Source organism: Lissotriton vulgaris, unplaced genomic scaffold (assembly GCF_964263255.1).
Source record: "Lissotriton vulgaris unplaced genomic scaffold, aLisVul1.2 SCAFFOLD_3329, whole genome shotgun sequence".
In the NCBI taxonomy this organism is placed as follows: domain Eukaryota; kingdom Metazoa; phylum Chordata; class Amphibia; order Caudata; family Salamandridae; genus Lissotriton; species Lissotriton vulgaris.
In genome coordinates, this window is record NW_028248629.1 from 149,857 (window position 1) to 159,156 (window position 9,300).

Consider the following 9,300-nt stretch of genomic DNA (forward strand, 5'->3'; position numbering starts at 1 on the left):
ACTGCTGCGAAAGAGAGGGATGCGCTTTAGCAGTTTTGGCCCAGATTCATGGAGATGCGCGTAGGCCAGTTGCGTATTTTTCGGCTACATTAGATCCAGTAGCCGCAGCGTTGCCCGGATGTCTCAAATCCGTTGCTGCAACGGGTGTCAGCATTGAGCGTTCTGAAAGCGTGGTAATGGGACATCAGTTAGTGGTGTACGTACCGCATTCTGTGGAATTGTTAATGACCAGGACTAAGACTCAGCATCTGACGAATAGCAGGCTCACACGCTACGAGCAGGTCATATTGGCTGCCGAGAATGTGACCCTAAAGAGATGCTCCGTCTTGAATCCTGCAACTTTGATGCCACTTCCAAATGATGTGGATGATGAAATTTGTACAGATCATGATTGCCTTGATGTGACTGAACTATGTACCAAACCGAGACCAGATATCGTAGATGAGCCATTGACTGACCCCGATGAAATTTTCTTTGTTAATGGTTCATGCGTAAGAGACGATATTGGTCAGCTGAGAGCAGCTTATGCAGTTTGTACAATTACCAGAGTTGTAGAAGCCGCTTGCCTGGAAGGAGTACACTCCGCTCAGGTAGCTGAAATTATTGCTTTGACGCGTGCCTGTTTAGCAGGTAACAAAATTCGAGTCACCATATACACCGATAGCCAGTATGGTTTCGGGGTAGTTCACGATTACGGGCAGTTATGGTCTCAAAGAGGTTACATGACCTCCTCGGGTTCTCCCATTAGGAATGGAGAATTCGTGAGACTCTTGTTAGAGGCATTGCAAGGCCCGACAGCTATCGCAGTTGTCAAATGTGCTGCGCATACAAAAAATGTAGATTTTGTGTCACAAGGTAACCGCTATGCGGATGAGGTAGCGCGTTACTGCGCAGAACAAGGATATTCTCACACTGATGTGAAGGTGGGGGGAATCCAAGAAAGAACTGAATTGACAATGTTGTTAGACACTGTAGATACGTGGGATGAGCTAAAGAGTGTTCAGGAGAATGCACCAGATGATGAGAAAAAGGGCTGGGAAACAGCTGGGTGTATAAAAAGTGAGATGAACTTTTGGATCTCTGCCGATGGGAGAGCAGTTTTACCAAATGAACTTGTTAGTCCAATGGCAAGGAAATTGCATGGATCGGCACACATAGGTAGAGATGCCATGGTGAGAGTATTCAGACAAATGTGGTTTAATCCTAAGTTTAGAGTAGCGGCAGAAGCAGTATGTCAGCGATGTGCGATCTGTCAGCAACTAAACGTAGGAAAGAGAACACCAGTCACATTGAGTCACATTGGGAGGTCTGGGGGCCTTTCAATAGGATGCAGCTTGATTTCATAGAAATGCCAAAATACAATAGACTCAGATACGTTTTGGTGATTGTCTGTATATTTTCTAGATGGGTTGAAGCATACCCTACACGTAGATGCGATACGCTTACAGTAGCGAAACTGTTACTTAGAGAGTTAATACCGAGGTTTGGGGTGCCATCCTCTTTGGAATCGGACAGAGGAACTCATTTCAACAGCGAAATAGTGAAGATGCTATGTTCCGCTTTGAGTATCGATCAGAAGCTCCATTGCAGTTATCGACCAGAAGCTTCAGGGATTGTAGAACAAATCAATAGCACAATTAAGTCCAGACTTGCCAAAGTTTGTTCATCAACATCCCTGAGTTGGCCAGACGCACTACCAGTGGTTCTTATGAGCATACGTAGCACACCAGATAGGAAAACAGGTCTCTCTCCACATGAAGTGCTAATGGGGAGAGCTATGAGATTGCCATCGGTTCCGACTGCAGCGTTATTGAACATCACAGACGACTTGATCTTGGACTACTGCAAGGGACTATCTGATGCCATTAATTCTGTGTCCCTCCAGGTCCAGGCTGCAGAGGTTCCATCAGCACAAGATTTGTGCCATGACCTGAGTCCGGGGGACTGGGTTTTGGTGAAAAAGCATGTCAGGAAGAACTGCTTAGACGTGCGTTGGCGAGGACCATTTCAAGTCATACTTGTTACGAACACTGCAGTGAAGTGTGGAGGCCTGCCAAATTGGATACATGCTTCACACACTCGAAGAGTGCCAACACCTCTAGAAGAAACAGCTCCTCACTCGGATGAGAATCCAGCGGAAAGCGGAGAAGCCATAGAGGGGGAAAGCCAAGCTGTAGAGGTGATCGAAGAGGCTGAACCTGTGTCGGAACAAGCCGACGAGGGTCAGGACACCAGTGAGACCGAAGCTGTATCAGGAGAAGAAAATAACTGGGAAGTCGAATCAGATACTGAACAGACTGAGAGTGACCAAGAGACAAGTCCAAGAACAAGGAGCAGGAGGACAAGGAGTGACGAAGCCAGTTGGCCAGAGAGAAGGAGAAGGCCAAGCATAAAGGCACAACAGGAGAAAACTCTTGTCCCGATCGCTGAAGATTCAGATCAAGAGGAAGAAACTACAGACTCAGGAACTGAGAGTCCAAGAAGATCGAGGAGGGTACGTGTGCCCTGCAGAAGGTACGCCACCCCAGAGTGGACTTATCTAGCAGATGTCTTGGGGACAGAAATCTGGGAGAGTGAAGGAAGTGAAAGTAATCGATCACGATCCATTTGTGGCAGTGGAGATATGGATGTTGACTCCTGGACTCGAAACTGAGGGATTACTGACTTTCACACTTCCCATACCCCCATACTTGAGTCGGATCAAAGAACTAGTGCTAAATCGATTACAGTTTCCGACTTTTGGTCATCAAATTCCGGAAGAAGAAGAAAAAGTCATTCGTTTTGAACTATTGGAACTTGTTGTGAAAGCTGCAGGTACGAGAATAATTGTGGAAGTATAAAGACTTTTGTATATAAGTTATAAAGAAGAAGATAACCTAGCGCCGAGTGGAAAGAAGAATAAAATTAGGGATTACATTTAGAGGACGGAGAAGGGTTAGGGTTGTCTGTTGTTAAAGAGAAAGAGACATTGTTGCGAAAAAGAGACTTTGTTGATAAAGAGCGCTTTACGAACTGAGAAGGAAGATAAAGCAAACCAAAGACTGAAACTGAAAAAACTTTTTCGCAAAAGAGGGAGTTACGCTGTTTGACAACATGGAGAACGGCAACCCAAACCGTAAAGCTAAATGTATAATAGGTACACTTATAGCAGTAGTAATTTTCCTCATAATTACAGTAGTGACAATATCATACATAGTAGGACATGAAAGTGATAAGGAAATAGCAGATGTAAAGCCTGTAACGACTTTGAAACCTGCTCTTGATGAGAAGAAGGAGGAGAGCAATGTTATTCGTGAGAAAGCGTTACTGGCAAATGAAGCTCGTAGATTACATGTAGACGAGTCACAGGGAAACTTTAGGTCAAATGCATATGCCAAACTATTATACGAGTATATCGATGCCATGGAGGCCAAGGATTGCTACGTTTGTATGCAATTGCCGGCTTCTGTAGATGAGGGCATTAGATATCATCATCTCCCACTGACTTATGGGATAACATGTAGTTTACTGCTTAGTATATTTTATGGTAGAGAAGGATTTGAGTACTACTTTTCAAATTATGATTCGGTACTGCCTGAAGTTCCGAATTATAAGCAAATGAATAAGTGGGACTATTACAAAAAGGAGGATAGATTAGCCAAATTCTTCCTTCCTTGGGATACATTAGATACATCATACGCACGCAGAAATAATCTGACTTGCAAAGTGTCAGAAATTGAGAAAAGGTTCATAGGACAAGTAGATGACCGATACAGAAGGCAGAAGATTCTAAAAATGTCAGGACAGTGGAAAACAGATTGGACCGAAGAAGAAAAGGCACATAAAAAGAAAGGGAGCAATGGTCCAATAGCTTTGGATAGAACGCAGAAGGGAAAGTTATGTTTAACTCGAAGCAAGACATATTATGAGAATGTATTTGTAGGTGAAGTTACTTGCGAACATGCTTTTAGATTAGAGTACTACACGAAGGATTTTATGAAGGAGATGCAAGTGATTCCTAATGTATATTTTGTATGCGGAAGAAATGCCTATGTAAAACTGCCTGACAATTGGTATGGTTCGTGTTACTTGGCAATTGTCTTCCCCAAAATATATCATGCAAGGGATTTAGCGATCATAGAAGGAAAGGCTTTGACAAGAACGAAAAGAGAAGTAGGAGAAGCAGAAGTAGTAGGAGACGTATTTGGAGCGATGTTTCCTATGTTAGGTTTAATACTTAACGATGTTAAGATCAGGAGACTAGCTACAGTCGTAGATAGATTGTCTGCAAGTACTGCAAGGTCATTAATGTTAATAGAAGGTGAGATGCAATCGATCAGAGCAATGGTTCTTCAGAATCGACTTGCTCTTGATGTATTATTAGCAAAAGAAGGCGGAGTTTGCAAGGCTTTGAAGGTCCAGGAATGTTGTACTTATATTCCTGATAATTCAAAACCACTTGAGAAGGTCATAAGAAACATTACAGAGATACATAAGGAAATCGAAGATTTAACAAAAGTAAACGTTTGGGAAAAAGTAGGTCATGGAGTAGGAAAGGTTGGAAGTTGGTTTGCCAACCTTGGTGAAAGTATTGTATGGTACATATTAAAACCTGTATTAATAGTATTAATTTGTATAATCACATTGTTAGGATTTGTGAAACTATATAAATGGTATAGGACGAACCGGTTACAAAGATCAATGAAAGAACAAGAAAGGAGATTAGCTGCTTTACAAGATCAACAGTACAAAAGCTTGAGAGCACTTGAAATGATGAAGAGAGGAAATGATGTAACTAGTTCTGTGTAAAGGTGCTATTCAAATTGCATTTAGTGATGACTCCTAAAAGTCATCAAAGGGGGGAACTGAGAGAGCGCAATTTGAATAAAACGTATATCCGAGTCATATTTAGAAGCATATCGTATAAATGTAGGAATGAAATGTATATTGAACGTGAAGTTGACGCTTATAGCATAAAGTTAACAGATGTGACCAAAGTAATATAGGAAATGTAACTGTATTTACTCTTTAGAATGCATTAGATTAGAAGGCCCGTATACGTAGTGGGCTAATGTAGAAATGCTCACGAACAGAAGAACGTGCAAAGTGGAGTTCATGTACGTGTGTAACTTTAAATACAGAAACAGCGAGAAATGTAACATGGAGAAATGTGAAGAGACCATATATAACGATGTAACAAATGAGAATATGAAATTATATTCTATGTAAAATGTATTCACTTATAAGCAAGGGATTTGCTAAATGCGATCACATATATAAATGTATGTTAAAGGTTATACTGTGTAGATGAAGTTGTAGGAATGTTAGAAGAGGTTTAGGTCATTTGTGATTATAACCTGACTGACCAAGGGTTCGCAGGAGTGTAGTCCGCTGTTGGTAATTTAGTGGGCTCACAGGAGTCGTGAATAGCCTTGATGTGAACGTGAGAGCCAAGGAGTCTAGTTCTTGTTAGATTTAAGGTGACAAATGTCGGACGAAGTTTATTGCCTAAACATGAGAGGAGACGATAGGAATTTGAGTCTTGTTTTGAAATGCCCATTCACAAGACTAAGAAAGGTTATATGAATAGTCGTAAAGAATAAAGTTCTGATAAGGTGATAGATTTTGTTCCGAAAGTGTCAAAGGTAAAGTTGAATGAAGTCACCAACAAGAAGATGAAGATGGCGTTTAAGGAGAAAGGTCAACTTAACGGACGACGCGAAGAGACGAAGCCATGGAAAAACCTAGAAGATGACATCATGTGAATGAGCATGTGGTGGGCGTCGAAGGGGCGTTCCACCCACACTGTGATTGTGTATTTTAGGGACAGCACCCCGGGGAGAAGATAGCGAGAGCGAAGGCGCAGATGGCCTGAGAGTTAGGAGCGAGCGCTGAGAGAGATCAGAGCGCAAGAAAGCAGTAGGCCGAGGACCCTTAGAGATCGGATGGGTAGGCAGAGAGGGTACTGCTTCTTAAACTTAAGTTACCTTTAAAGGCTAAGAGAGTTTGAACTTCTTAGGGAGTCAAACTGCTGACACCTTTTTTTAGGGTACTAGAAACTTGCGAAGTAGGGATGTCACTTAGTATAGAGTAGGGACAGATTTAACTTGATTATTTTTCTTTTTCTGTAGATGACGCAACGAGACCACACTAAGTCGATGTTTTAATCTGCTACGATTTGGAGTGGATATTAATTGTATTCTTTTGTATACTGACTGAGATTTACCTTGAGAGGATTGTATTTGCAACTTTTCTTGGTTTTATATAAAATCTTTTAAACTTTATCAGTTGTAAGTGGTTCTTCAGAGTCGTGTCAGTTTATGGGGTTTATCTAACTTATGCAGGGGCTGTCTTTTACTCAATGACAGAAAATAAGCGATCCAAAAATAACGAATGAGAAAAGTTATCAAATTGATCATAAACGATATTAAATTCTCATTCCCCGCAGCTCCACCCTTGTCCGCACCCACGATTGGGTGTACAAGCACTTTGGGACACAGCCAGCATGACGCACTTTCCCTTCTCTGAGACTGGGCAACACCCAGCCCATTGCCTGTGCTGATCACCGCTGAGGCCACACGGTGGCCGGTGTCGTATAATATCTGGTATCCCCTTGGGACCTTGTATCCCCTGCACTTCGGCCGTCTTCAGAGAATTATCTCAGCCCGGGCAGGATCAGACAGAAGCAGTCGATCTCTGCTCGGGCTGAGTGCGGGGATACACGATCTCACGGTCTCACGGTCTCACGCTACAAATTATCTCACGTTTCTTTATTAATACTGGAGCCGCTGCTCCACAGAAGACAGGAAGCAAGTCGCAAGCAGTTCAAAGAAGGAAAGGTTAAATAAATGAACATTAAATGGACACACAAGAGTCGAAGTGAAAGAATGGAATGCTTATTTTCCAAGCAAATCGCAACAAGTACAAAGAAAGAAAGGTGAAATAAAGGAACATTTGATAAAGGCACGCATGGAGACAAAGTGAAATAATGGAATTTTATTTTTAATGCAAGTGGCAAGTAGTACATAGAAGGAAGCCATGAAAAAAATGAAAATGAAATAAGTGCATGCACGGAGTCACAGTGAAAGAATGGATTTTTTTTGTAAGCAAGTGGCAAGTAGTACAAAGAAGGCAGCTGTGAAATAAATGAAAATTAGGAGTCCGAGTGAAAGAATGTAATTTCTATTTCTTAAGCAAGTTGCAAGTAGTACAAAGAAGGAAGCATGAAAATTAAACATATGCACAGAGTCAGAGCGAAAGAATGGCATTTTTATTTTTTAAACAAATCGCAAGTTGTACAAAGAAGGAAACGTGCGCGGAATAAGTGAAAACTAAACATATGCACAGGGTCAGAGTGAAAGAATGGAATTTTTATTTTTGAAGAGCTGGAAACACATTGTAAATTAAAACATGAGGAGAGAGAATGACAGAGCAGGGAACATAGCTGCCAAGGTTTTAGATTGCTATGTGTGACATTTTTATAAATTCAGTGTAATTATGAGTGACCCTTTCTCGCAAGCAAAGTCAAGAAATAAAAATGAGGGAAGCATATAAATATCAGAAATTACACCCATTTCACCAAAGAGAAACTCTAAGAAGTTCTTAAAATTACTGCAAAGCACCATCTCTGGAAGGGCACTAGCCTAGTACTCGCGAGCCACCCCAGACAGTAGCACAGGCATTGAGAAGGCTCAGGGGAGTGAGGCGTACACCTTACAGCCAGCCAGGATGCTGTTTGCTTTAAAGACAGTACGGTTTAATCAATCCAAATAAAAATGATAATTGAGGAGGGCAGCTGAGCGGTGTCAGCCCGGTTGGCACGCCACTACCTGCCCCACCCCGCAGCACCAGATGACACCAGCAGGCTGCAGCAGTACCAGAGCTACTGAAAACACCAGGCTCGTAAGCGAAACAACTGCTGGCCATTCTGAAAGTTGGACTGGCACCATTACCGCTGTCCCTCATTACCATAACCAGGTATCAAGTTGTCGCTGCTAGGGGCCGGACTCACTCCGCTAGGCAGGCGCCAACAGACTGAGGCTCTAGGGAGGCCGCATTTATCCTGATGATTGCTCCCCAGGGCTCAGCTTCCAGCTTGTTTATGTGTAGGCCTACTCACCTGCGTCAATCTTGTGTGCAGGGGGCGTGCCCGGGCCAGGGCTGGATTGGGAACAGAAACTGGCCCTTGCAAACTGCTCAGCTGCCTCCCCCCCCCGGGTGACGAGAAGTGCAACCGAGCAGTTTGCAAGGGCCGGCTTTGGCTGATTTTGTTACCGGGGGCCGATATGTTATGTTAAATCCACTTATAGCGCGCACGGATACTCATGAGTGTCCCGGCGCGATGCAGAGGGGTAAAGAAGGAAACTTAACAGGCAAAAAGGTGGGTCTTGAGTTTTTTCTTAAACACAGCAAAGTTCTGAATGGACCGCAAAGAAAGGGGGAGGGCGTTCCAGGCTACACTGGCCTTCACTGCAAGGGAGCTGCCACCCATCCTCTGAAGCTTAAAGCGAGGAAACGCAAAGACATTGCCGACCCCTGGTAACATAAACGGCCCCCAGGGGCCCAAAACCGCCCCCCACCCTAGCGGCCTACCGGGGAAATGCCCGGTGCCCGCTATGGCCAGTCCGGCCCTGGTCCGGGCAGTCCTATGTGGAATGGAAGTATGGAAGCGGGGACGCTGGGTGGAGAGCGGGCGAGTGTATGGGTTTCTCTGGTGATTTTGGAGGGTGTTTCTATTTATTTATTTTATGCATTTTTATAAAGCACAGACTTTGCCCAAAGGTGTCAGAGCACTATACAATAGACCACGTTATGCTACATGAGAGAAATGTTACAAAAATGGAACGTACAGAAATAGCAGGACACAGAATCAAAACACCACAGGCAAAGGAACACAATATCAAACACAGCAAGCAAGGAATGAACAAAAAAATATAAATAAATATAACAAATTTACACAATTACTAAAGAACTTCCTGGCGGGGTCTGAGAATGAAGGAATTAGTTCTGAAAGTGTCTTTGGAATAGAAGAGATTTGAGGTCCGCTTTGAAGATCTGGAAGGAGGTGATGGCACGGAGCAAAGGAGGAAGCGAGTTCCAGATTCTCACAGCATTACCTGAGAATGATTGAGCCATCAACTTTTCCCTTTTGAAGGAGGGGGGCTCAAGCAGGAACTTTTCCGCATTCCGAGAAGGTCTCAAGCCTCCAGACAATTTCCGTTTATTCGCCAGATAGCGAGGGGAAGAAGAGTGCAAAGCTTTGTGGGTGATGGAAGCCGTTCTGTAAATAGCTCTAGCCTCGATGGGAAGCCATCGGAGAGA